At 45.7% G+C, this 27,794-nt stretch overlaps 1 long non-coding RNA gene across 2 annotated transcripts; it reads right to left on the reverse strand.

Annotated features, from left to right (window-relative positions):
* LOC115836316 lies at positions 1 to 27,763 on the reverse strand. 2 transcript variants are annotated; one of them, XR_004031267.1, is made up of 4 exons: positions 20,224 to 27,763; positions 8,509 to 8,572; positions 6,586 to 6,635; positions 1 to 3,144 (listed from the first exon to the last, which is right to left on the reverse strand). It is a non-coding gene; the product is annotated as an uncharacterized LOC115836316 (long non-coding RNA). The 2 variants fall into 2 exon arrangements; XR_004031266.1 differs by lacking the exon at positions 20,224 to 27,763 and having other exon boundaries at positions 8,509 to 15,683.
* Positions 27,764 to 27,794: the final 31 nt, after the last annotated feature.

Genomic DNA, 27,794 nt, shown 5'->3' on the forward strand with positions numbered 1-27,794 from the left:
TAACATTGAAATGTATTTTTATTGATCGATAAGTTATGTAACATTAGTATGATACAAAGCAAGTTTGATATGACAATGGCAAACACATAATTATAATATTGTTTATTTTCCTTAGATGTTATATTTAACATATTTACATAAAAGACCAAGATGTAGGCAAAAGCTTCAGTAATTTGACTCCATTGAGTGCTTTCAGTAAACAATAGGTTTCTCCAGCAAACATCTTATTGCCTTAATTGAACCTCCTTGAAAAAGAAAACCACACACTTTGTAATGTAAATGTTAATTGTAGTAGACAATGGTTCTAGGTAAATAGCACCCCTGGACATGAAGTAAATGAAAGGAATACAGGCACTTAACAATGAAAGGTTGTTTGCACAAACAGTGCTTCAAATGTAAATAAACAAGGGTCTTCTTAATGGTCACTACAGTAGTAAAACTCTGGCACGTGTACAGCAGCCAAATTGAGAATTTATGTATATAAAGTCTCTCAGACTTTCTAACTGAAAGTAACAGTGGTTTAACAGGCTTCTCCAGTCTGAAGTCATATAAGGAATTGAAGCTACAAAGGAAATTGTACTACTTTTAAAGAAAAATTGTATATTTCGGATTGTCAATAATCTAGGCCACATGGAAGATAACAGGCTATTTTGGATATTTTCTAATTGCAATGGTTATATTTCTGTGTAAATGCCTATACAAATGTTTGCTTGGTGACATATGGAAAACATAAGGACTTTTATGAAAAGGCGACAATGACCTCCAAAGCACCAAAGTTTCTGCTAGGAATAGTGTTATTTTTAGATTACATTAAAATGGCCATTTAGACCCATCTAGCTGAGACTATTCCAAAACAAGCTTTTTATCATATTGTTATCATAATCAACTTTCTACAGGTAAATGACTTTATAGTTTTACTTCTAGTGTATATCTACTAGCACAATTAGACCCAGTTCCTAGAGGTATCATGTTAAGAGGTAAAAAGCCTCATGAAATTATAATAATGACTGTTATATAGAGATATGTATTTTAAAATACAGTCCACCCAAAACAAAAGCAAAAATGTGGTCACAAGGCCATAATCTCATGGACTGAGATTTTGACATTAGGGGCAGGCAGTCATGGGACTTCCTTGGAATTGCTTTCTACTAGCTTGCCTTGAGTTCTGAAAATCTGAAACAACGAAAAAAGCCAAACTTAATTATGGCCAGATTAAATAGTGGTTTAAAAAATTAACAGAAGCAGACAGTATGTAGCAGCTACAGACCAGTTGGTGCTGCCATTTGGGAGGCTGCAGATGGCTGTGGGTGGGAAATGCCTTTACTTTCTTAAGCGATGGAGATGAGTATGGTGTGTGCACTTGATGTTTTTTTCATACCCCCACCCCCCAACAGGGCTGTCTGTCATAGGCTGCCCGGCCCCGCTTTATCACTTGCCCCCGAGCGTGGGAATCGGAGCGTCCTGCCGTTCACATCTCCTGCATTCCGTTTAGCGGAATCAATTAGGCAAGACAGACCCTCAGATTCCCCACCCCCTTTCCATTTTTGTCAGGTCTATATACGTCCTAATTATTTCAGTTTGGGATGCCAGAGCTGTTTCCTGGATAGACCTGATCATCCTTAAACAAAAAGAGAGGAGGCGCACACGTGGGTTGTGGCGTAAATGTCACTTTCATTTCCAATGCTAGGCGCAGAGTAAGACAGAACATTTTTTTTAACACTTTGACAAGAGGGGAGGCGATCTCGTCTCCATCATGTCTTTCTGCTTCAGTAGCTTCCTCAAGGAAACCCTCTTGGAACAGAGAAGCATCTGTCCTTGTATTTTGAATAGAAGAATAAAAATCAGCCCTTGCTTTTTTTTTTTTCATTTTGCCTGCTAGCTCTAAGTCCTCAGTAGATATAAATTATTAACCTTCCAGTATAAACTTTTCTGAAAGTCTAATTTCATACAAATTGACATACAGCCCAAATACATGTAAAGTAATTTCCAAGCACAATCTTCAAATTTTGAGAGGGAGGGGCCTCACAAAGGAACTGCCAAAGTCTACATATTATGGAATCATTTTTAAACTAGGTACCAGACATCTCTGCAACACCTTTCTAAGAAAAAAATCCCTGATATATAAACTTTTGCCTTAAAATAGAACAAACTGCACATGCATCTTTACTCATTATCACTATACACTTCTCCTTTGCAGCTGCAACAACCCCTCTCAAGATATATCTGGCACCTTGATATTTTAGCATATGTGTGTCATTTAATTTCCTCTCATCCCACCTTTAATCATAACGAAAAAAAACAAAACAAAAACAAAGTTAGATTCAATAAGTATTCCTGACCTTTCTGGTTTTTACTGTCTCTCGGTTGTAGTCTTTCATTCTCACACGCTCCCCGGCGATCTTGAAGGAGTTTTTACTTTCGGTTATCTAGCTTTATGAAGACCAATACACTCATACAGCTAGATAACCAAAGATAACAACTCGCTTCCCACACAGGCCTCTGTCTTCCTCTTGCCAGACTCCAGGTCCGGATCCTTTCTGGCAGTACTGAAGAGTGGTCGTCCAGGATACTTGCCGCGCTTAAGATTCCTCCTTTTATGTAAATATGACCTGGTTTCTGTTTGTGTGTGTGCGCGGCTAAAACATCCAAACGAGATCTGTTGCCTTCAGAGTTTATTCCGAACTTTTTTTTTTCCTTTCAGCAAGTAATCTCCGGCAGCGTTAGCCAACAATTCATCTATTAATATCAGAAAATAAAACCAGCTATTAAGGTGCAGCAAGCTGTTACGAGTGAGCAGCAGCATCCGTCCCTTCACAGGCCTCTATTTGCATTGTAAATTGCTTCTTTCTCACGCAAGACTCTTTAGCCTCTCTCTATAGAGATGTATAAAGCCAACGGCAATTTCCAGCGCAGGTTAAGGAGGAAGGAAAAAAAAAACATCCCATTCTATAGAAGTGACAGCTGATTCAAGGATCTGCTCCTGATCCTTTTTGGTTAGGCACCATGAGCTTTTTACCAAGCGGTGGCAGCTTGATTGCACATATCTTGTGTGTATGTGTTTTAGGGGGAAGATCCTCGATTTCACAGGGCTTCTAGGCTGGGAAGGAGAAGATGCCGTCTTGCTGGCCTGCTGCTGCCCCCGGTCTGAAAGAAGGAGAAAAGGGCCATCATTGGAGGGACTTTCACTGCCAAATTGTGGACCAGCCCGGCAAGGTCAAAGGTTCGAGACCGCGGGAGACCAAGGTAATGATGATGTCATGAGAAATCTCAAGTGCATGGTTATTGATATGCATCAGTGATCAGCCAACTGCCCCACGCCTGCTGCCCGAGCAGCGGCAGCAACAGCAGCAGTAGCGGCAGCATTGCGACAATCCTATTTTCTCAATCAACATCTCTTCCGCTAGCACTACCGACTGCTCCTGGGAAAGCAACCCGCGGCCTTTTACCTCCTCCATGCTAGTGTAGATCGTTCTAATATCCAAAGACTGGAAGAAATCTCTCTCTAAGGACAGATAAAAGCATTTCGGATCTGGGGAACGTCTTTGCCTGCATTTTTCTTCTGGCAGATTGCATAGGCAGACAGATGGAAGGCACTTTGCTATTGCTTAAAGCAGGGCCTCGTTTTCTGGGGCTGGGAATCAGATCTGTATTACGCAGTGAGTCGATGTGTGATTACATTGACAATTTGCTCTGGTGGCGTGTTTTTAATGGCTTCACAGCTCAGTCATGTTTTGTATCTATGTACCATGGCGATAGGGCAGCGTATTTTGTTCTGTAAGTTCAAACTGAATGCTCTAAGCAAGCGGACTTCATTGTGGTTTTTAAAAAATGACTGCATATGTAGGGTGTGTGCGTTAGAATGCAGCACAGGTAAACCTTGCAGCAATAGTTTCTAATGCTGTACACAACTCTGCTGTAATGAAAATCCTGAGCCTTTGTCTATTGTTTTAAACAGCAATTTTCATACAAAAGGATAATGTAATAGTCTTGCTTCTGAAACTACGAAAAAAGCGTTGTTACCTCGTGAAGAATACATATAAAACACCTGGATGTTAAGAGCATAACTCTGCCCTACCTTCCCCTTCTCCACCCCCACCTTTCTTCTATCTAGAGGGGAATGTTGTTTTATTTATTAATTAGCCTCATTCCTTTTCTTAGAACTTTTCAAAGTGTGAATATGATCACTTCAAAGAGTTCTTTTCTTCTTTTCTCTCGTTAGTAATGAGTAATCTATGTCCAACACATCTATAATACGTGTAGTTGTAATATTCAAATGTCCCTCAACAGAACATCTAAGATAGTCTACATTAAATTCATATTTACCAAGGGTGAACCTTATGAACTGCTTTTCAAAATTTCAAGTTATGTTTGGTCATATTGCTATTCTTTACAATATATGCTATTAGAGTAATCTTAATATTCATTGCACACATGACTAGTTTATCACGATACTCTCATTTCTATAGATTATTTTCCCCAACAACTAAAACACTTTTGGAATTAACATACACTCTTTCATTAATTCAGTGACTTATTCATTTAAGACATGAATGTGAACATGCTTACTGAATTATATACAGAGCACATACATGTAAACCCTATAAAAAAGACTAGCAAGAAAATCAGAATAGTTAGGAAAAGCTTATAATCAAGAGTTTAAACTACAATATTACACCAATTAAAGACATGATTTAGTAACATAGATGCCTACTTTTCCCTAGATTTTTTACTTATTTACTTTTTTGGTGAACATTCCAGTACTGATTATTTAGAAAAGACTAAGCTGTTGAAATTGTTCATCTATTTTTCTTATCAAATTATGGTACAAGAGGTACAATCAGAAATGGCTGCATTGGGTTATACATAAAATGCACAAGTAAACCAAAAACTAATTCAGAGAAACACACCTCCATGAAGTTACTATTCCTTCTTGAACTATCTGGTCACAACATAAACCACTAAATAAAAATGTAACATATCACTGAGGCACATTCCACCTTAGACATTATGTAAAACACTAATGAGCTTTGCCACCTTGGAAGAGTGAGAGTATTGTGGCCTTGCTTTCCAAGACACAGATGCAGAATCATTAGTGATTTGGCATGTATTACATAAAGCAAGCATGTGGTCAGATGACAGATATTTTTAGAATATCTTTTTGCTTTATATATACCTGGGTGGGGGCTGGTGGAAGCAGAGAGATGTCATGCATTTGTCTGTGTATGTTTATCACCCCCATATCTGTGTGAATTTGCAAAGTAACATTGCTATATTACCACACTTAGCAACTAAATGCATTTTTAGGACCAAAGTGTCCATCATGAAAGCCAAGACACTGAACATTTGAGATGCTTTTACAGTTAAAAGCTATAGAAGATACTGTCTTAAAATACCATCTTTTAGGGCAATGCCACATAGTCATATCAACTGGACTCCAGGCCTGGTCCCCATGTCTGGCACATATAACACAGACTCATCATGGGAGCCCCAATAAGTGAAATGAACCAACATTAGGATTATGAGCAGTCTGTTCATTAGCTAGATAGCCAATTAAATATTTTACTCTCCACCATCTCTCAGGATATGCAGAAATAAAAACTACACAGTAAGGCTTAACACAGAGCATCTGATTATTTTGAATATTGCCAAGGTTTATATGATGGTTTATACATATTTCAAAGACTGTATCATTATATAGGATGTGACACAAGTTGAAACAATTGTGTAGCCCTAAAGATTCCTAGCAATGTCTGTCACATAGTAAGAGAAACTATTAACACCTACATGTTATATCAGATATTTTTGCTTTCAAATAGCTACTAAGCTGAGCAGAATACCAGTTTTGAAATCTGCATACTAAAGGATATACTGAATTTAAATGGTTTGCCTGCTCATTCACTAATAAATTCCCATTAATGGCCAGTAGATTAGGACGTGATTTTCATGCTTGTTTTCTAATCTTTTTATAGATCTCCAGATGGCTGAAACATGAATTGAAACATTCTGGTTTACTTGAGAGTAAACAATCTCTGTTTAAGTTAAAAGTGAAAAGTTAGGTTTTCCACATTATTTGGATCAGAATTATGCTATTTCATAAATTCAAATACATTAGATTTGTCACCAATATTTAGAACACCTCTGAATCCTATTCAGATTACTGCAAAGCACATGAAAAATTGGCCTATCACTGAAATCCCCTTTTAATATTTGGTTTGTATGATTCAAATGCATGTAAACCACAGTGCACTAGTACAGTCAAGACTACCATTTTCTACATAAAAGCCATTTAATTTACAGTGATTTGTATAGTTCAGGCAAGGTACCTGACTGGCTTACTTTCTAACAAAAGTATTCTATTATTTACTCTGTATCTTGAATTTCTTTTTTATAGGCAGTTACAGGTTATATTTGTATTATGCTTTGTATATAATATACAAAGGCTCCCTGTAGAGGAGAAGGCTGCACATATGGAAACTTAGAGCATGAATTAGGAGATATGCAACCCTCTGCAGGCCTACTGCCCAGTAAATAATACTCTATTTTGTACATCACTTGGACTTTATCAAATGTAAATTTTAAAATTACCTTTGGTTGGTTGGATTGTCTATTCATTTTATGCTTCTTTGCAGTCTCATCTGAAAAACAGTCAAGAAAACAAATGATCACAGTCTATATATATGTATACACATAAAGTCATATAGCTATTGCTTCATTTAAAATATTCCTATTACCATGATTCCTTAAAATGCCAGAGATTCCATAAAACCCCAGTACAATGTATCCTAGGTCTCAGCACCCACAGGGTTAAATATGCTAATTTGCATTTAAATGGAGACATGCATGATAATGTGAATGCAAAATATGCAGAATCTGGAGGGGTTTGAGAAATTAATTTTTCTTTCTTCTTTTCTTTTATTTTTAGTTTGGAAGGAAGAGGGACTCTTAAAAAAACATTAGGGACTTGAACCTTGTAACCTGCCATACAAAAGAGGAGAGTCTTTCCATGTAAGGATTTTAAGTCTGGAACAAAGTCTTATTTTCTAAATGTTTAAGGAACTGAATTTCCAGGCCTTTCGAACAATGGGAATCCCTGGATAAATATCTACTCCATTAGAAAGATGCAAATAGTTTACTGTAAGGCCACAGCACGGTGAGATGTGCATTCATATCTATGGCTCCTGATTGGCTCTTTCCTCCAGTAAATCAATGAATAATGTAAAACCTGATTGCTGTAAAGTGGTGGATTTTTGAAAAATTCCCTTCCCCCATTCCCTCTCGATCCAAGATTCAAGAATTCAATACTCCTCAAAATAGGTTGTTTTTCTTTTATGATTTTTTTATGCTTATTGTTATTTTGGACTGGAGGGGTGAGGCTATTGGTTTTGCAAAATGAAAGTATTGCCCTGGTTTAATTATGCTGACTGTGGGAGCTCGCTTCCTGAGACAGCGCCCTAATTACCGGTGCCAAGGTGGGGAAAGGAGGGTGGTGGGCAGAGGTGGACACCAAGAAAGGGAGGAAACGGAATCCGACTCTGCGGTGCTGGGCCCAAGGCAGCCACAGCTCCAAAGGGGCCCCCGGCCGTGGCCGTGACTTGACAGAGCCTCCGGTCTAACTTCTGATCAATTCCACTGCTCTCCTGACCCCTCAAGACAGTCCCCCATTCAAGCACCGCGGGTACATTTGCAAGATAAAACGCCGCAGACACTAATGCAAATACATTGCCCGAGCTGCCATCACCCTGGGTTCCTGCAGATAATTCCAGGCCACAGAAAGGAGTTCTTGCCTTCCTCAGCCGGGTCTAGACTCTAAGCAAACCGCAAAGACCCAGCTCCCTTTGGATACCAGAAGCGTCTTAAGCTGAACCGCTCGAAGTACCAATAACTAACCACGATGGTTGCATCTTGATGAATCTGCACTTGGGATAACCCTGTAAAGCGGCTTCTCACCTCCCAAAATTCAAAAGGCAAAGAGAAAAGGGAAGTGGAAAGCCACCAGATCTACTTAGCTACTGTACTAAGTTTTCCACCAAAATCTAATCAGACCCTCCCTTCCTTGCCAGGTAATTGCAACTTTGGGGCGGCTAAAGGGAGGCGAATTATTCAAAATGTGAATTCGAATACAGAAGTGCAAAATACAAGTGCATTTTGCTCTAGGTTTAAAAGGGAAAAGCCCTCACCCCCCGACCACCACCATCACAAAATTACATACAAAAATTCCCTTTTCCAACACGAAGATTTCCTGGCATCTCTCTGCGATTGGGGGTCAAGCCGCTGGATAATTAACAGTACTGGCTAAGAAAACTCACGAGATCAACAGGTTTAACATCCGAGGCACACAATCAATTAGCTGAAGCAAAGCCCCGGACTGGCCCTCGGAGCGGCCCGCAGCGGGACTCTGCGGGCACCGGCTAGCGGGCGAGGTGAGGAGTGCGGGCGCGGGGCCGCGGCGGGCACTGCTGGCCTTGCGCCGCCGGCGAGCTGCAGCCTGAGGGCCGCCACGATACTCACTTGATCTCCCTGCGCCAGGCAATACTGCCCCCCAAATCCAGCTGGGCAGGAACCGAGGCGCCGGCTGAAAGACAAGATCCAGAGTCACAGCACGGCCGCAGCACACAAACAGGCTCCTTTCGGCGTCTCCAAAAAAAAAAAAAAAAAAAATGTTTTTCTCATCATTCCTCTCCTCTGCTCAACACATTTAAAACTGCCGCTCAATTCCACATGGTGATTCTTGGTTGATTGCGTCTAAAATAGTTTAAATGGGTCTTCCCTTCTGGGGAGAGGGAGAAAGGCGCAAAAGACCAAGGAGGAAAAAAAAAAGCCAACTTTTACCCCCCAAGCCAGGCACTTGCTCCCTGAGCCTCGGAGTGGAGAGTGAAGTGGTGTGTGCGAGGCTTGGCAAGTTTTTGGGGGGGCTGTCCAAGGTCTAGTCCAGCCCCCTCTGCCGAGGAGGACGTGCTCTGAAACTCAACCAATTTCCCCACTGCTTTTGTTACTGATGAACTGAAGCCCTATTGTTCATCCATTGCCACGGTCTTTTTCAGTCCCCACACTACGTTCTGCGTTGCCAGAGATAATGAATTTGCACCCAAACCTCTCATAGTCCCCTCCTGACAGACGGAACAAATTAGAAATGTCTCGTCTGAAGGAAGGCAATGGCTACATTTTCCTATTGTAGGATGCAAAGCACACATTTCTTTGGAAACTTCTTTTGCTTTTTGCTTTTTTAAAAAATCCTTTTCTTCTCTTTTTCTTTTTTCCTCCAGTTTTTTTTTCCTCTCTTGGTTTAAGATTTTTTTTTTATTATTATTATTACAGAATCGCCCTGTGGTTTTTCCAATGCACCGTTTTGTGTAACTTGTGAGTCTTCCTAACCTTCTTCCCCTTCTTTCCTCTCCTTTCTTAAGGACTCCCGTTGCAATTTTATTTACAAACTTGGAGAATGACCTTTTGACTCGCAGACTTTTTTTTTTTAAGGTCGTGTGGTTCAAGTCCCCCTTCTTCACTCCTCCCCGTTTGTGTCGTGATTGTTAAATGTGTTTGGCTAAAGACAAGCAATGCATTCTAAAGAATTTTATTCTCTAAACTCTAGAGCTATTCTAAAGGTACCAGGGACGCGCCATAGGGGTTATCTGAGGAGGAAGAAAAAGCTGGTGTGTGTGTGTGCGTGTGTGTGTGTGTGTGTGTGTGCGCGCGCGCGCGCGCGCGCGCGCGTCTGTCTTCCAGGGAAAGAGAGACGGAGAGATGTGGGAGGGTGGGGGTGGAAGTATGCAGACAGAGAAGGGTGGGGGCCTCGAGGGGAAGGTGGGCTTCCTGCAACACAAGTGGAGAGGCTGTCAGGGGTGTGGGCGCGGGGGTGCTGGGAGGCGGTGCAGGAATCCGTCCCGCCGAGTGCCGTCGGCCCCTGTGGGCCTGTTTGCGCGCCTGGGGCTGGCCGCATCCTAGGCGCGGGTGTCTGCGTGCCGGGGTGGTAGTTCCGAGCCTGCGCGCGTGCGACCGGGTACGGGAGGGGGAAGAGTGCCGTAAAAATTCAGACGAGTGGCCCGTATGTAAATGCGGCCCGGGGGGAGCAGGGAGGCGGTAATGAGAGCCGCTGGCGCTCAGCCCCGCCGGCGGCCCCTAGCTTTCCCGCCAAGTGCAGCCGGAGGACAGACAGCCATGCGTGTCCTTGGCGGGAGAGTCCCCACCCGCCGCGCGCGCCCGCCCCCCGCGCACACGCACACACTCCCCTCGCAGGCGTGGGGCCCAATGGCCACGAGCATGTCAGGAAAACAAAGCTGGGGCTGAGAGGTGGAACGATGAAACGGCAGACTTGGCGGCCGAGGGCAGAGCGGAGAAGTCGCCACCGCAGCCACCGGCGCCCCTTTCTTGCCTGCTCGTAGCTCTGCCCTCCAGCCCAGAAGAGGCCGAGGACCATTTCTTAGCTGCCTGAGAGAAGGTGGAGGAGCAGAGGAGGGGGCGGATGTGCACAGGGAGGTGCCAGCGGTCCGGTGCGCGGGCACGCACACGCCGGCGCGCAGGGCTGCCGCGGGCGGAAGGAGGGGAATGAGAAGGCCTCGGCCGCGTCTCGGAGAGGCACTACCTCCGCGCTGAGGCTGCTGAGTTTCAAGTGCAAAACACCAGGCCACATCCGGCAAGGCGGCGGCTACAGAATCGCTCACACTTCAAGCCTCCTTCCTCAAACAATCCGATGGGAAGGACCTGGCTGTTCAAGGGAAGCCTTTGCTGGCCTCTCTTTTTACAGGGGGTGAACTCGAACCCCAATCTAGGAGCTCTGGCCTAGATGGCTCCACAGATAAGTGCCAGACGTGGCCATGGAAAGACTGATCTCTCTCTGCTCAGAGCGCCTGCCTCGGTGCTCGCTAGCGCAAGCACTTCCCAACACACACACATACACACACACACACACACATACACAAAACGCGGCACTCCCATCACATTAAAACGCGCGTTCATGACCCTGCTGTTAATGAAGCCCACGCGCATAATGAGTGCACAGGTAAATAGGTACCGAAACCAGAAGACTTCACCAGTCGGCTGGGCGATTTACCACTCCCTACAGGGAGCACTTGTAGTTATCGTGTTTTAGGAGTGATTTGCTGTTGTCTGTGGTCTCCCGCTCCTCTTCTTGTGGAGAGAAGCCAAAAAATATATATGTTCCGTGGTCAGAGTCTTCTTTCTGATAAGCTACCCGAGCATTGGTCTAAAACATCTGTTTTATCTGTTGGTTTTGGTTTGTTGTTTTGGGGAGTTTTGCTTTTCTGAGGGAAGCAAAAGAACGTGTGTGTAGTGGGGCTGGAAACACAGGGCAAGAGTCTGCCTGTGCGGCCGGAAGGCTGGCAAGTCTGAGAGCCGCGCGGTGCAGAAAGAAGGCGGCGGCTTGTCCTCCCCCGGGGCCGGCACTGGCCCCTTGGCACCTCCGGCCTGGGCTCGGCTACTGCCGCCGCCGCCCGCGCTCTCGGGCTCCGCCGGCTGCCGCTCCGTGTTTTCCCCCATCCCGGCTTCACGTTCAAGGTTTAGCTGCGAGGTCACGTCCATTGACGTCAGCTCCCTGTCTCCCTCTACGTCCGGCTACATTTACATACATCAAGGAAATTAGGGCATTAAAAAAAATATGCAAATCCTGCGCGAAGAGGAGCGGGTGAATTCCTGGCGCGATCGCCTTTTATTGAAGCTTTTAATTAAAGGGGCCAGTTGGCGAGCCCCTGAAACAACCGCCAAAACCCCCCAAAAGAGAAAAATAAACGCTGTAGCCTTCGAGAACGGTTGTTTCGGCTCCTGTTCTGTGGGCGGCTGAGGACCGCCGGCTGCCAGGCTCGGAGAAGAACAGGTTAGAGGAGGCAGCTCCAGCCCATGCATAATCAGGGCTCCGCGGCGCCTCCATTCTTTCCTCCTCCTCCTCCTCCTCCTCCTCCTCCTCCTCCTCCTCCTCCTCCTCCTCCTCCTCGTCCTCCTCCTCCACCTCTCCTCCTCCTTCTCCTCCTTCTCCTCCACCTCCTCCTCCTCTTCTTGCTCTCGCTCCTGTTGGTTCCAGCGTGTATTATTTTTAATACTGATGCATATGTAAAGTATATTTGCATTTTTTAATTCGCGAAAATTTCAGGTTTTGTCGTTTTATTGGTTCCCTTTCTCTCTTTTTTTTTTTGGAGGTTTTTTTTATTGTTGTTATTTTATTATGTCTATCTGTCTCTCTTGTCCCTTTCTGTCTTTTTTGGCGAGTGTCTGCTGCTATCTCTTGCTAGATAATATACACAGTTACCTGCTTCTGTTTATTTAAGGTTACAAATATGCACATCTGTCATGTATGCAATGCCAGCTGTATAACCTCCTGGTTTGGTCATAAAGGAAAAGACACATTTTTTTTCTTTCTTGACATACCTTGATGGGCTGTAGTGCCCATCGCTCAAGGCTCAAAGTTTGATTGTCTGATTAACTTCATATTAGCAGAAACACAGTTCGGGGCCAGTGCTTTCGAGATAATGTATGTATAAGTGAAGTGATTCCAAAGATTTCTGAAGAATTTTTGTGCTGATTGCCTGAGAGGTGCGGCATTCCCCGCCCTATTGCTTTCTAGCATTTCTTATTGAAAAAAAAATATATTTTAAAATGGGTAGACACAGCAATGGACAGCCTTCTGCAAGGAAGACATTTTCAACCATGTTGTATGTTGTACCTTATTAGCTGCATTCGAAATTTACTGAGTTTCATTTTTATCTTAATATGGCTGGAAACAAGACACATTATCTTAACTGAAAAGCATCCTTGATTCCTGACTTTGAAATGAAAGCAAATACACAAATAAAACAATTGGCTATATTAAACCAGCGGATGTGCCTTAAAATATATAGGCCTTGAGTTAGATTTCAAGCAATGGTAATCTTGTTAATAGGATCGGATTCTCTTTCTTGGCAATATAGCTATGCAGCACGATGGCTTTTTTACACCTTTTATTTCCCCCAAGCTATCATTTAAAAGAGACTCAATCTATAATTGCAAACCCTCAAAGAACAGCAAGTATGCACACATGCAGCTTATTCAATTAAACAAGTCCAAGTACATGCACAGGTAATTAGTTTTCTTATGAATGACTTACCTGCACAGATACTCAGGCCAAGACTCAGCCCTCCCCAATGGCTTTCATGTATATTCACATGTATTTCCCCCTATTTCAAACCTAAAGCGGTATGCCATCTTTCATGCTGGACTATCCAGCATCCATTTTCAGCACCCTTAACTCTTATGGAATTTCCAGCCTTACTTCTGGCTGTAGTTTTTCCAAGCCTACACCAAAGTGCTCATATGATATGTCACCCAATAAAAAGTGGTCAGATGGCTACACGTATGACATTAAAAAGCAGAAACACACTCATCCTTCAGGTTCGCCTTTACCTTGCCATATATAGCAATATTACGTTTCCTAAAATACATTTTCAGCACATTTTATGCAGGATTCCACAACTGATTGCAGAATAGCCGGTTTCTGGGGGGCACCTGACTGAGTGAAACAATTCGGCAGGCTCAAGGTCTCTTTGAGTTTGGCTGCAGTTAAACTGCGCGTGGCTGTTTGTTCCTGCCGGGACTCTCGCACATACCTGCCTGCCTTTATGTAGGATCAGGACAAACACACCAGCCACGTTGCAGGGCATAGAGTGTCGGTGCATATATTTAGATGGCAGTAGCAAGGAACGCGTGCGTGTACGGCTGTCTGAGCATGCATGTGTGTACAGATGCGTGTGTATGTGCGCGCGCGCGCTGTGTGACAAGGAACACAGAGAGGTACACCTCTTATCTCTGATCTCGCTGTAATCTCCTTTTCTGTTTCTAATCTCCCTTATTGGCGCATGGTAGTAACCCAAAGCGTGTGAACCGTCACCGTCGCTGCCGTGTGCGCGCTGTGGCTTACCCCGAGGGCCCGTGGCTCGGTGACTCGCTGGCTAGGTGGGTGTTGGGGAAGAGGGTGGGTAGCGTCGCTGCCGCTGCCGCCGCGGGTCCGGGTGCTCTGTCCCAGCCCGGCAGCCGAGCGCGCAGTGCCGGAGCCCCCTCCCACCCCGCCCTCACCCCCATCCTCCCCTCCCCTCCCTTCTGCGCCTCCCCCAACCCCCCGCCCCGTATTACCATATGGAGGCCGAGTCCCTGCGAATCACAGCAGCAGCGGGAGGTATTTGAATAAGCCCCGCAACCCCGCGCAGACCCCAACTCCTCCGAGAGCGGCATGCCCTGCACCGAGAGCCACCACTCTGGCCGGTAACCTGGCAGCGACAGACAACTCCCCAAAGTGCCCTGCGCGCGGTGGAGAGAGGGTCTGCTGAGGGTACTGGGCCTCCCACTTGCTACTTTTATATTAACTTGACATAGAATCAGACAACACATGAGAGGAGAGAGAAGAAAAGAGGTAAAGAAGAGAGAGAAAAAGGGAGAGGCGCTATAAAGGGGAGAGAGAAGACAGAAGCGAGAAAGGGAGAGAAAAAGGAGAAAGGGAACCCAAAGGGTTGAGTTAAAGAGAGAGTAAAATGGGGACGGGGTGGGGAATCGGTGGGAGGGGGAGAAATACCCAAATATCTGAATTTGGACGTTTCAAGCTAAAAATACCACCTCACTGAACTTCACAACCTCCAATGAGACACGTGTTTCTCCCCTCACCACCACGTCACCGAATGATTAATTTGCCGTCTCAATCAGAAATAATTATTTAGAATTGTATAACAGATATAGGACTTAGCAGAGTCTTAGCAGGACTTAGCAGAAAGAAGCTCATTATGAAACATAGCGAAAAGTATATGACATTTAAAGATGATGCTGGCTACCTCAAGGTAAAAATTAAGGCTTGCCTTAACGACTCGGCAGTTGTCCAACCATGTCCTCTGAAATGGTGAGACGGTGGCCCAGGGCCAGGAACAAGAGGTGTTCCAAAATATTTTGGACTTTAAGTGAAAAATTTTTTTCTTCCTGTTCCAAATTTTATGTTACGCTTTTATTCTTCACAAGTTTATTTCTTTTACCTAAATTTTACAGATAATATGTGAATCTTTTTAAAAATTTTACTGCAAAATGTCACATTTTGACTGAAGATATGATTTTAGACGTTAATTTAAACACATAGCCAGTTCCATTTTGCAAACTAACTCTGAATAACACCTGATTCTGAATTTAGCCTATTCAACGCACTCTCCCTCTCCCTATCCTCAAATCAGAGCAGTGATTTCCCTGTACAAAACAATCAGAATCATACTAAAATCTCCAGTCACCTATAGGATGTACCCATTGTAAATGTTCCTTTAGGTATTCATAAGCCAAACGCCCTTCTTTTGAAACACATACAAAAAGAACGCCTCTGATTAATAATCTCTTTCGCGGCACACTGAGGCCGAAGGCAGGGAGCCGCAGGACGCCAGAGAAGGGCGCAGAATTCTCAATACCTAGCATTTCAATGCAGATTCCAAAGATTCGCTAACTGCTAGGTTTTCCAAGAGGAAATAATATTTGGCAAGCAACGCTTTTGGGGAAGACAACCACATTCCAAATACTGGGCTCCTTCCTGGGCCTGGGGAGGGGACGGCGATCGCGGTTACCGGGCACTTCTGCGTTCATATGTGTGTACAAGGTGGTATGTAGCCCGTGCGTGTAGCCAGGCCTAGGTTTCTTTCTCTTCTTCTTCTTCTTCTTCTTCTTCTTCTTCTTGTGCTTCTGCTTCTGTTTCTGCTTCTTCTCCTTCTCCTTCTTCTTCCTTTTTTTTTTTTTTTTTTGAGGCAAGAATATTGAAACCATTCCACTCTTTCTGTAGCTAGCTCCCACGAAGCTAGGATTTTCAACCCCTTGTTTATTCGTAAAGCCCATATGGAACCCAGTTTAATCTCCCCTCTTCAGATTTTACCAGGAGGCCCTTAGCGCCCCACCGCCGCCCATGGCACGTGAAGAGAAAGGAGGGAGTGTTGGGAGCCACGAGAGAAGCCGGCTTGGAGCCGCTTCCGTCGGGGCCCATGTTTCGCCCCAAGAGACCCGTCTCTCCTTTCTCTCCCCGAAGGTACTTCCTTAGGCCGGCAGTGTCGCTACGGTGGTGGCCAGGTGAGCACGGGCACGGTCCCGGGGCGGGGGCGGGTAGAGCAGCCCTCTCTCTGGAGCTCCGGTGGGTCTGCGAACCTGCCGGGAGCCGATGGCTGAGTGGCGCTGGGGGCCCTCGCGGGGCTCCTGGCTCCCGCCGGCAGGGGAACAGCGACACCTACTGGCCGCATGGGTACCGCGCCTGGGCCGTCAGGGCTGCCCTGGGACGGGGTGCCCGGCTCCGTGGACTTGGGAGGCAGCGGGAAACTTCACCGAAGGCTCTGCGGACTGCTCTAGGACTCGTCCGCCCTGGAGAAGACAAAGCCACGCTTTCTGGAGACCCCTGGGAGGACTGTAGGATGGAACTGAACACACAGGCACACACGCATGCCCATTTTTTCTGGGGAACCGGAGAAACCCGCAGACGGAGTTGCCCACCGTCCCTTGGTTTTATGAGAGAGACCCAAGAAGAGGTCGGAGCCTTGACCTCCTCAGGTTCATGACCCAGGCCTCTTCACCGCCTTCCCCAGTTCAGCACTGACTAAAGAAGATATCTTTACAAATTAGGAAAAGAAAAGAGTTCATTATCCTCCCTGAAGCGGGGAAAAGAGTGAGTCAAGGACACAGACTCACAGGCAGCGGTTGGCGCCGGGCACGCGAACCGGCCGAGCCCTCCTGCTAGCCAGCTTCGGGCACCTTTAGTGCGCCCTGAGACTGCCTCCAGGGCGTGAAATTTGGTAGGTCTTCTTTAAGAATTACAATCTTCTTAATTACTTCTGAAATAAAGGCAAATTTGGGCTACTGGTAATATTTTTGAGAAGTACAGGTATATATATATATATAATACATATATTTAAAGCATATATACCAAAGCAAATATATACATAAGGTATATGCATATGTGTGTGTACATATATACACACACACATACACATGTGTGCATACATTTACATATATATCTTCCGCGACATGGCTTCGGTTGTTGGCTTATGTTGGGGAAGGTAAGAGAGGTTGTGAAGGCATGGCAGGTCTGATGAAAGCTCAGCAAGGTTGGGGATGGCAAAAAAGCAATTCACATATTCCAGATTCACTTTCTCTTATCTAGTCTTTTCTGTAATAGCATATAGCCATTTCATATGGGAAGGAGATGTGATGTTGGTCCCAGCAGCGGGTAGAGGAGCAGGGAACCTCATCATCCATTACTCCCCAAGATGCCTTCTTTTTCCCCTTTTCAGGTTCTGAGGCTCATTTGGGCCTAAGAAACCTGGCTGAGTGTGATTCTGATACTAACCTGCTCAAAAGTAAAACATATTCACTTTCCTTGAAACACTGGGGTATCTGAGCTAATTTCATTCCTTAAGATTTCTATGTAAAATATTGCTTATTAACAAACCTCAGAATTAAAAACAGTTTTTTTCCATTCAAATTTCAAGAGTTCATTTTGGAAATTATTTTTCTTAGCTTTATATACTGGTTAGAACTAGGGTCTAAAAGATTTTGCCTGGAAGGTGGGAGACCTTATTAGGACTAAATTTTTGTCTTCGTTCTCCACAGTCACAAAAGTTTGCTAATTCTGTTTTATTTAAATACAATTGGAAGCTTTTAGTGTCTCTAAAGCCAACAGTTTTAGGTCAGGTTCCCCTCTCTCTCCCTCTTAAAAAGAAATCACTAAAAGGCCCAGGAAACCTGTACTTCAACTCTGTTCTGCAAGTATTTTTTTTCTTTTTAAATTTTCATACAAGTGGATTTGACTGTGTCCTGATAATACAGGAATTCACATTGAAGAAGGGACTCTTAGCAGTTTGTATGATATATGAATAAACCTATATTATTAATAATAAAATTGGGCTATATCCTACTGGCATTTTTTCTTGACAAATCCTGTTTCCCACTGCATTTCAAAGTCAGCTTTCTCCTTATGAAAATGGAAACATTCATAGAACAGGAAAATATTTATTAAAAAATTAACACTGGGCACACAACAAGTACCCATCAACAAAACCCAGTTCAGAGGTGTCTTTGGGTATTGAAAGCATCCTGATAAATGCAGGGGTTGATTTTTTTTTCCTTCCCTTTGGCTTTTCAGGATGTAGTTTATTTGTGACTCCAAAATCTTAGCTAGAAAGGACTCTTATTGTTTGATATTCTTTGGTTGATTTGACATTAAAGAAGATAGAAAAATAGAATTTATGTTTCAAAAATTGTGGAATTTCTCTGCATACTAGTAACCCCCAAAGCATTAGTGTATTAAACTCTAGTAGAAGGAATGTTTACTGTTTAGTACAGAAAATTAGGCCAGCAAAATAATTTTTTATTTCACATAAAATGTGAATAAGCATATTCATAAATGTAATTTGTGTATGGGTGTTATCGTGATGACTGTATGAAGTAAGGGAGGAGACAAGGCTTACAAGGCTTTCTGTTTAGGTCTCCCTCAATATATTTTTCTTTTCATTCCTCTTATTTAACAAGAAAATTAAGGAATAGAAGACAGGCTAAATTGTCATTAGACTGTGTCTGTGTTCTTTGTCACGCCTGCCTTTCCTCTGGACTGCCTGGGAGGATGTGTGTGCTCCTTTCTTGCTTCTTGAGTAGCAGTGAGGAAGGAATGGATGCACGGATGTGAAGATTGATCAGAAGGGCACATTATTGCATGTGAAAATGAGATGGATACATTTGACACCTGGCTAAATTCCAGCCAGGTTGTTGTCTTGCGAGAGGGGATTTATGTGTGGAAGCTAGCAGGCCGACTGAATAAAGTGGGGGGAGAGAAGAGGCTTCCTTCATCTGGAAATCCGCAGGATTTTACTGACGTTTCGCTTCAGGGAGTAGAGCTCCAAGGACACCTGTGTGCATCTGCCTAGAGATAGGTGTGTGTGTGTGTGTTGTGTGTGTGTGTGTGTGTGTGTGTGTAGGGAGGAGTAGGCATTTCATCAAAAATACATTTGAAAAATGTTGGTTCTAAAATGCAGTCGTTATCAATTCGGGCCAGGTGCCAAAGTCACTAACGTGTCCAGGTTCACTCCTGGAAGGCAGCAACATTCTTGCTTTTGATGGTACGAATATGGCTTCTTTCATTTCTTTAGCTCTTTATGGTACTTCTTTTGAGTGAGGCGAGGCTCTAGGTTTCCCCTCCTCCTTTCTTGATCTCGGCAAACAAAACCATTCTACCACTTGAGCCATCTGCCGCAGGTGTAATGGATGGCAGGGGGCCGACCTAACCACACTCCAGTCTCTTCTAGGTCGTCACCGCTCTGCACCAAACAAATGAGTCCTGTTTCACCACTAGGGTGCCGAGGTAGATGGTGGATGCTGGCCCCCGCCCCTGGCAGCGCTCAGCGCTTAGAAACCAGAGCCAGCTGACAACACGCGAAACACACAGGCACAGCGAAAACGCCGAGCCGACGCGCACTCCCTCTGCCCCCTCCCTCTGCTCTCTGTAACAAGGAGGACACGTACACAGCCTTCACACACTTAAAAGCCCTTGCGACTCCCTCTGAATTCTTAGTTACTTATAACGGCCTTCCTCACTGCACATAGCCCCTGGTGTGTGTGTGTGTGTGTGTGTGTGTGTGTGTGTACGCGCGCGCGCGCGCACGCGTGAATGTGCATGTGTGTTTAAAACGCTTATTGGTAGGTCATCAGCAGCTGATCAGACATGGTAATCCAATAATTTTTTTGAATACACACAATTTTTCGTTGAAGGTAATTTTTTTTAAGAAAAATGGAAAACTATTAATTTTCTGCGCAAGTCTAGGGTTCCCAGTTTAGGTTCCAGAGAACAGCAGATCTGCGCAGCCCCAGCCTTACCAAACTTTCCTTTTCTAGGGTTTGAAAGAGGCTCTCATTCTCACTTCATGACAGAGCAGCGGCTCATTTGCACTCGGGTGTGTAAAGGATGGAGCTGTCGAACGCGCCGCTTAGGAAGGGAAATCGGATAGCTGGAGCCCCCCGCAGTCGCTCGGAACCTTGGCTGGAGGCACAAGGTGCCCAGGGGTCCAAGCTTCCAGGCGCACATCATCCTCTGGGCCCCGGGCCCTCCGGCTGGAGCACTCCCTCACCCGCATCCCATCCCCGTTCCATTTTGATCATTATTTGAATAGCCCAGGTAAGGGTGCCCGTCTCTCGGCTATGGGCGGGGGCTGGACCCTGACAGGTACGGACTCCGCGGGCCCCCAGTGTACTTACCTCGAGCGAGGCCCTGGCAAATGGTGGCCCAGAAGCATCAAGTTTCCTCTCCCAGCCGTTGTGCCAGATTTCCCCTCCTGCCTTCTGCTCGTCTCCGCCAGCTCGTCTCTCTCTCTCTCTCTCTCTCTCTCCCTCTCTCTCTGTCACACACGAGGATTACTTGTGACTTTTAGAGGCAAAAGCTTGCTTATTCAGAGGAGAGAGGGAGGGGGAGAGGGAGAAAGGAGGCGGGAGGGAGGAGAGAGAGGGGGAGAGAGAAGTAAAAGGGGGATGGAGGATGAAGAGGAGGTGGAGAATCAGAAGGTAGTGCGGGCGTTGTTAGAGAAGGAGGAGGAAGAGGAGGAGGAGGAGGAGGGATGGGAGGGGTAGGGTGGAGTAACCAAAGATGGGCTGGGATGGGACGGCGAGGAATAAATTGCTCCCCACCCAGCTGCGGTGCGACGCCCCCAGCGTCCCGGGGGAGCCGGTGCGTCAGCTCACGGCTGGCCAAGGCGGGGCCGTACAAAAGCTAGCGCCGCGGGACCCCCTTCATGGGCTTCTACCCGAGCAGACCGAGCGCTGGAGGCCGCTCCACGCGCGAGCTCGAACCACGGAGGGCTCTTAGCTCGGACAAGCGTGGCTGTCTAAGAGCTCCAAGCTCCACGGAACTTTGATTTTATTCCCAGGAGCCCGGTCATCCACTTCTGCATCTCAGACAAGCCCCGGAGGCTCGTGCAGCTTCCGTGCGTCCTCGCCCTGGACGCGGGGCGCCCACCTTAGTAGTAGCCCCTGGTCCCGGCGCTGCTCACGCCGTCGGTTTCCTCACTGCCCAGGCTCCCTCTGGAACACCACCTCACCGCATCTCAGCTTGCTTTTACCGAGGGGTGTGTGTGTGTGTGTGTGTGTGTATGTGTACATAGCGCGCGCGCTCCAGGCTAGAAAGAAGGTAACGAAAAAGTAGCTTCGGTCTCCTGCCGCTTGGATCCCACGACCAAGTCCGACCATATTCAGTATTTGAGATTACAGTTTGCAGCAAGGACCAGGGCAGGGGTTCACCGGATCATTTCAACTGAGTTTCAATGCAGCAAGGATTGTTTATCATTATTGCTAAGACTGACGAAAATAGGCCAAAAATAAAGAATAGTTGCATAGACAGAAGTGAAAGCATTTTAGCAATGATCAGGAACTAAAAGTGCTTGGAATTGATTTCTCGAACAAGAGCATCCACGATGGATAAAGGTGAAAGCCGCAGACTCTCACAAAACCGCTTCAATACGTGATGGGATTAAAAAATAGGACGATGCTTTTCAACATAGACTAGCCATTAGTTCTCTGTTAAATGCACTAAACCAGCCCCATGGAATGATTACATGGCAGCCTTTTAACGTACAAACATGAGGATTCTAAAACGGATGCACACAACCCGTTTATAAAACTCCCTCTGTACACACACACATACACACACACACATTCATAAAGAGACAAAGTTTTAATACCGATACCCCACACTTATAAATATATATTTTCTCAAACAACTACCCCTAAATACAGTAATTTTCTTCTGCATTTCCTTGCTGACCTGTGCGACATTATATTTAGAGAGTAGGCTCCCAGGATCGACATAATTCTACTTACATTCATTGTGGATGGCACGTCATAAAATGCCAGGGGGGAGGGAACCTTGAGGGGCGTGGAGAAGAAGGCTTTTATTAACAATTATATTCTCCCCTAGCAGTTTAAATAATAACAATGATGTCACAGTAACCATCTCCCTTCTCCCACTCCAGTGAAACCACTAGATGGGTTGGTGAACTGTACATTTGTATACTTAATTAAGGGATTACTGTTGCTACACAGTTACAAAGGTGGCATAAGGAATCTCTGAACGAACGGTAGATTGCTGGACATTTGGCATGTTTTAGGACTCACTTACCTGCCAAATCTTATTTCAGAATAAGAATGATAAAATGTTGTTAGTTTGTGCCCAGCATAGATTTGAAGGAAAATGGAACGAAAAGAAGTTGCTCCTTGAAAATTATGTTAGTTGTAGGAAAAAAAAAAAATCCTCTCAGCGAAACGAGCCGGTTACGCACTATATTAAATGAGGATCATATTTTACCAACCCAGGTGGTGTTTTAAAAATCTTTCAGACAACAGTGATAAGAGAGGAAGTAAAGAGCACGCAGACCCCCGCCTAGCCCGCACCGGTGTTCGCAGTGTCTGGAGCACACACTCCAAACACATCGGGACCCCCACCCCCATGAATTCGCTCTGTTTGAGACTCAGTTTCTGAGGCCAAGCGTTCGTTCTCGGTGGATCGCCACACGTTGAAAAATGGGCATTTGTGTAAGGTCAACATTCAGGCTATAGTACAATGGCATGGTGGAGAGAAAACACTTTTCATTGTTTAACAGTTACTGATTAAACTGCCCTGCATATTGAATAACATTTTTGAGAATTTGCCTTTTTTTCTTTAAAATTATTAGCCAGTGTTTTAATGAGGCCTCAGGATTGGGTTGCATGGAGGAAAGTGAGGGGTTCAATAAGGTACAGCTTTGATATACAGAACAATTACATAAAAGAAGTAATTTATTTTTGAAAAGGACAAAAGAAATTTGGGGTCATGTTTAAGTACAACTTAGCAGTTGCAAAACTATGTTTTAAACAGACAATTTGATAATTTGCATTTCTTTTTTCCCCTCTTAAACCATTTACAACCTGGGAAATTTATTCTTGTTAACTAGTAAAACACCTGAAGGCTTGAATTAGACACCAAGTAGCCGCTGATGTCCCAACAACCGCCAAGCTGCCCCTCTGGAAGGTGTGGAATCTTTTATAAGTACTCAAGAAAAGCTCCCAAAGCTCAACTAGGTTCTATGGTGCCCTCACTGAGGAGTGTGCTTTAAGGTTATCAGTCTTTTAAGCACCACGTGATTAGACAGGAAAGGTAACTTGAAAACACAACCTGATTCTGAGCAAAACCATTTTGTCCTGTTGGCATGAAAATGTAGTTACACCTCCAAGTTCTGCTCAGGAACAGACGGCTGCGTGTGGGGGCTGGTCCCTACCCAGATCAGTACAGGATCTTCAGCTGGCAGAGGAGATCCAGCAAATGGAATTCACGAAGAAACTCATGTGCGTTTGGAAAACAAGGTGGGGGAGAGTGCTGCTTCCTGATTGCTTTCGCTGAGGTCTCCTATGATCATCAATGGCTTTGGCAACAGCAGGGAAGGCAAAAATAATTCACCACCAAACAGTTTTGACCACGACATATTTAATGGGGCTAGTTTGAACTTTGTTTTAAAAAATTTCCTGGCAGATATTAGTCTTCTCCCTGCTTATCTCTTACAATATTTTTTAAAAATGTCATTTATAGGTAGCCATTGCATGGGGTTGTGCTACAATTAACACACAGGTACTGGGGCACTTCAGGCCCATGTAAATATCCAGTGTAAAGGATTCACCAGATTTCCTGGCAGCAGCCTCTGCAAATGGAAGCTGCTCCAGAAAGAGACATTTTTATTTGTGTAGCTGTTACTCAAGTCTTTATAGGTGTGAGTTTTGGGCTGAATTCACCAGTCCAAATTAAGGAGTCTGGATACATGACACATCACCTGTAAATAACCATGTAGACACCAGCCTCTTTTGCCACAACTCTCCAAATGTTTGTTTTAAATCTTCTTATCACCTTTAATGAGTGCTCCTTTTAGAACTCAACTCAGAGACTCAAATTTAGTCTTTGAATTGGTACTTAAAAAACTATTCTCTTTTATCATTTAAAAGTAAGCCTACTCCCAAAATTGAGCGTTTCACTTTTAAGGCTCAAACACTTCCTTAGGTCTCTACAAAAGTCTCTTAGGTCTCTTCAAACCAGCCCTTAGCATCAAATTCCTTCATGGCAGTAATTTGGTACCCACAAGTAAACTGACGGTTTGGAGAGGGAGATGTTATCATTTCTGTTTTCTTTTGTATCTAATAAAATGGAGACTGACTATATGAAATCCCCTTCTCGAGCTTACCAAAATTGTTTTTTAAAATTCTCCTGGACGAGAGCCCCGTGGTCTTGCAGCTTAGAAGGGGTTCGGGGGGCTCCGTTTGGCTAATTTTTAGAGACCTGCTTGGCGGAGGCTGCTCGCAGGTAACGCTTCTGAGATGAAGGCGGGGCTCTCTGTCGCCTGCAAGGGTATTTTACCTAGAATGTCCTGATTTTGGGTCCAAACTCACACTCTCCCTCACTCGTGGGGTGATAGGTAGGCTAATAAAAGGCAAATAGTAATCAGAAGGGAGCCCCACAGTTTCTACCAGAGGGGTTTTGGCCAGAAAACAAAGGGAGCAGGGGCTGCTCCCTCCTCGTCCCCTGCGCCTGAAATTCAGGTCGCCTGCAGCTACGGCCTCAGGTGAGTGGCTCAGGGAAGGGTCTCTGAGGCTCTTCCCTGGGCCCCCAGGCCTGTTTTGGGCCGCTCCCTGGGAGTGCTTTGACTTCTGCCGCCATTCCGCTTCGTCTTTTCCTGCAATAACACCTGCTGCCACGGATCGAGTACACCTGACCAGATGTAGTCAAAAGAAAAGGTCAAGAAAAGAAAAGGAAAGCCCCACCTTTCTTAATTCCGTTTGGTAAGAGCCAGGGCTGCCAAATCCATTACATAATGCCAGTTCATGCTGACACCTGTGCCCGCCCTGGAGCTAGATCAGGTTCTGGCTACTGCTCCAACCTGGAACACCGGCTCAGTAGCGCCCAAGTCGAAGGCAAAGGGGAAGAGGAACGAAGTGTGGGATGGGGGGCGGCCCCTCGTTGGGGTTCAGGTAGGGATTGGATTCTGCAGGGAATGCTCCAAGGGTGGCTCCGTAATAATTTGGGACCGCTATAAAAAAAAAAATAGCCGCAGTTTCGAAGTCCCAGAGCTTTATCAGGAAGCACTGGACGCCCCTTGCTGCTCCAGACTGGGGCAGGCTTCCAGGGGTGTCCCCTCCGACCCCGTCACGAGCGGAGGACTCACCTGCCGCGGGGCTGCCGGAAACTCTCACTCCCGCCCGCCCCCTGGGTGCTATTGATGCGGACCTTGGAGGTGCCTGCGGCGTTGCCTGACACGTGGACGCGGCCCATAACCCGCCCCGGCTGCTGCTTTCCCCTGAAGGCGGACAATGGCTTCATTAATCGGCCATCATTAAACCAACCCAGGAGAAGCCCCATCCCGCAATGAGGGCGCGGCAGGCTAATTTTGCCTACGGCTGAACAGTTGGGGCAAACGGTGGTTAACACGCTGGATCCCTCTCTAGTAAAGGCCCGACCGTCCCGATCTTTGGGGTCCGCACCAATGATCCCATGGAAAAAAAGGTCAGCCCCCAAAGTCCTAGGAATCCACACTGTTCCTCCCCAAACTTCCTGCTCCCCGCTAAGGCAAAAGACCCCGAGCCTTGCAAACCCTTTTGTTAGAACGCGAATTAATGTTTCCAAGATTTTTTCTCAAAAGAATTAGGAGCTCTAGAGGCGACCCTTCCACTCACTAGGGCTCCAAGTCAAAGGGACTCGTCATGGCGATTTACAAATATCACTAACGTGGACAGCGCTATTGGAATGTAACTCGGGCTTGGTTTCATGCAGTCCTTAAGGATTTCGTTGAGGCCCTGGAGACGTGACTAATTCCTCCCAGTCCATAGTGGGAAATGCTTATTGGGCTTTTGTTGAGATAAAATAAAATAAAATAAAAGCTAGACCCAAAGCTTCGTGTGGACCTTACACACACACACACACACACACACACACACGCGCGCGCGCGCGCGCGCGCACAATGAGCAAGAGGCAGTGACCTTCTCTGGACATCGCAGGCGCCCCCCCTCGCTCCCGCGTTAAAATCACCAGAGTCAATTCCGGGCGTCCGTCTCCACCATCAACCCCCGCCCCTTCCCCATTTCTCATCAAAAGTCAGGAGAAACGTCATATTTTATATTTCTTTTCTCCACATCTGGGCATTTTCTTGTGCATCATATCCTAAACAAATATTCTCCTTCTACATTCTTGTGCGCCTAGGACGGTGTGGACCTGCGCCCCTCTTCCCCGTAGCGACTGTGTTGGAGAAACTCGCTCGGAGGACCAGTGTGCTGCGGGGGCCAAAACTCACGCTGCCCAGCCTTGGAGAGCTGGAGAACGGGGTCGGGCCCCGCCGAACCTGCGCTCGCAGAGAATGTTATCTTCACAGCGACTTAGCAAGCCCCACAGAACAAAAGTTAAAGCATGATGGCACTATACCTTGCCCCGGGTTACTCAGGCGCCTGTCTCCCATTTTGGACATGCAGGAAATGTTGGATTTGGGGAGGTTTGCTTTGGCTGGGTTTGGGTTGTCTATATAAGCCCTGCTAGAGTACTGTACTGAGAAACGCGCCTTGATGGACTCGGGTGTTAATTAACGCGCGGCTAATTTGAGCTTCAGGAGCGGGAGGCGGCCGGTAGCGCCGCGAGCCGCGAGGGGCCAGTGACCTCTAGTGGACATGAGGGGATATGCAGCGCGAGTGAGCGTGTAGCGGAGAAAACTCTTTCCTGAGCAGCTGCTCGCGTGTCTCCTCTGAATCCAATGCAAGGGAGGGACACGAGTCCCCAATTTAAGGGAGAAAGATAAGTCAGCAAGTGGTGTCGAGCAAAGACCTTAGCTCTTCTGATGTATCTGAAATCTAAATGCAATTTAAGCGCGCGTGCACACACACATTGTTACTTATCAATTTTTCCAGCGAGAGAAGGAGAACATACGGAAAGGGTTTGAGAAGTGGGCATAAATAACTTTGGTTTCTGAACCTAGAGAAAAGCAGGGCTTTCAAAGCTCCGGGGGCACCAGCCATTCAGGGGAAGGAGTCGGAATGTTATTCTGTAAACAAAGTTCATCGGTACTCCCAAGATTTTTTTTTTCCTGTAAAGAATTGAAAAAAAAAAAGTAAAAAGCTTAGTTGGGTCAACAACAAGAAAGTAATGGAACAAATGATGTGTGGAAAGGTCCAGATGCTCTTGAGTTCACACCCCTCAGGCAAATAAGAAGACAAAAATAAGAACAAAAGAATCCCTTCGCTTAACAAAAATAAAATAAAAGGCCAGGAGGAGAAAACGATCTGTTTTGGTTTTTTAACCTTCATTTATTTCATTAGTTAGATAAACTGGTGCAGAAATTTTTGGAAAGATCTTCCTGGTTCTTCTGCAAGGGCCAAAAGCAAACCACGGACCTGGTAGTTCACGCAGAATACCATTTTTTAAAATAAACCAAAGACTGTATTTTATCCTTCCCCATTCCGCAGACCGCAGCAGACTGTGGAAGCTGGCGAGGCCCAGTAAAATGCCGCGACCCCACAGCCTCAGCGCTCAGGGTTCCACGGTCCAGTAGAGGCTAAGCTGACCTCGCCGACGGCCGCGCTCACTTGGGCCCTTCCTCCCGGGTCTTGTTCTACGGGCGATTGAGGATTTCTTAGTCTCTTTCTTCCCTGGTACTCCTCCTTCGAGGGCAGAAGTCGGAATTACTAGCAGCTACCAGCCGCTTGGAGCGGGAACTTGGAGGTGATCCGCTCCCCGGGAGTAGCCTGTCCGTCCCAGCTCTCCTCCCTTCTGTGCCTGG

This window comes from Nomascus leucogenys, chromosome 2, assembly GCF_006542625.1.
Source record: "Nomascus leucogenys isolate Asia chromosome 2, Asia_NLE_v1, whole genome shotgun sequence".
Classification (NCBI taxonomy): Eukaryota; Metazoa; Chordata; class Mammalia; order Primates; family Hylobatidae; genus Nomascus; species Nomascus leucogenys.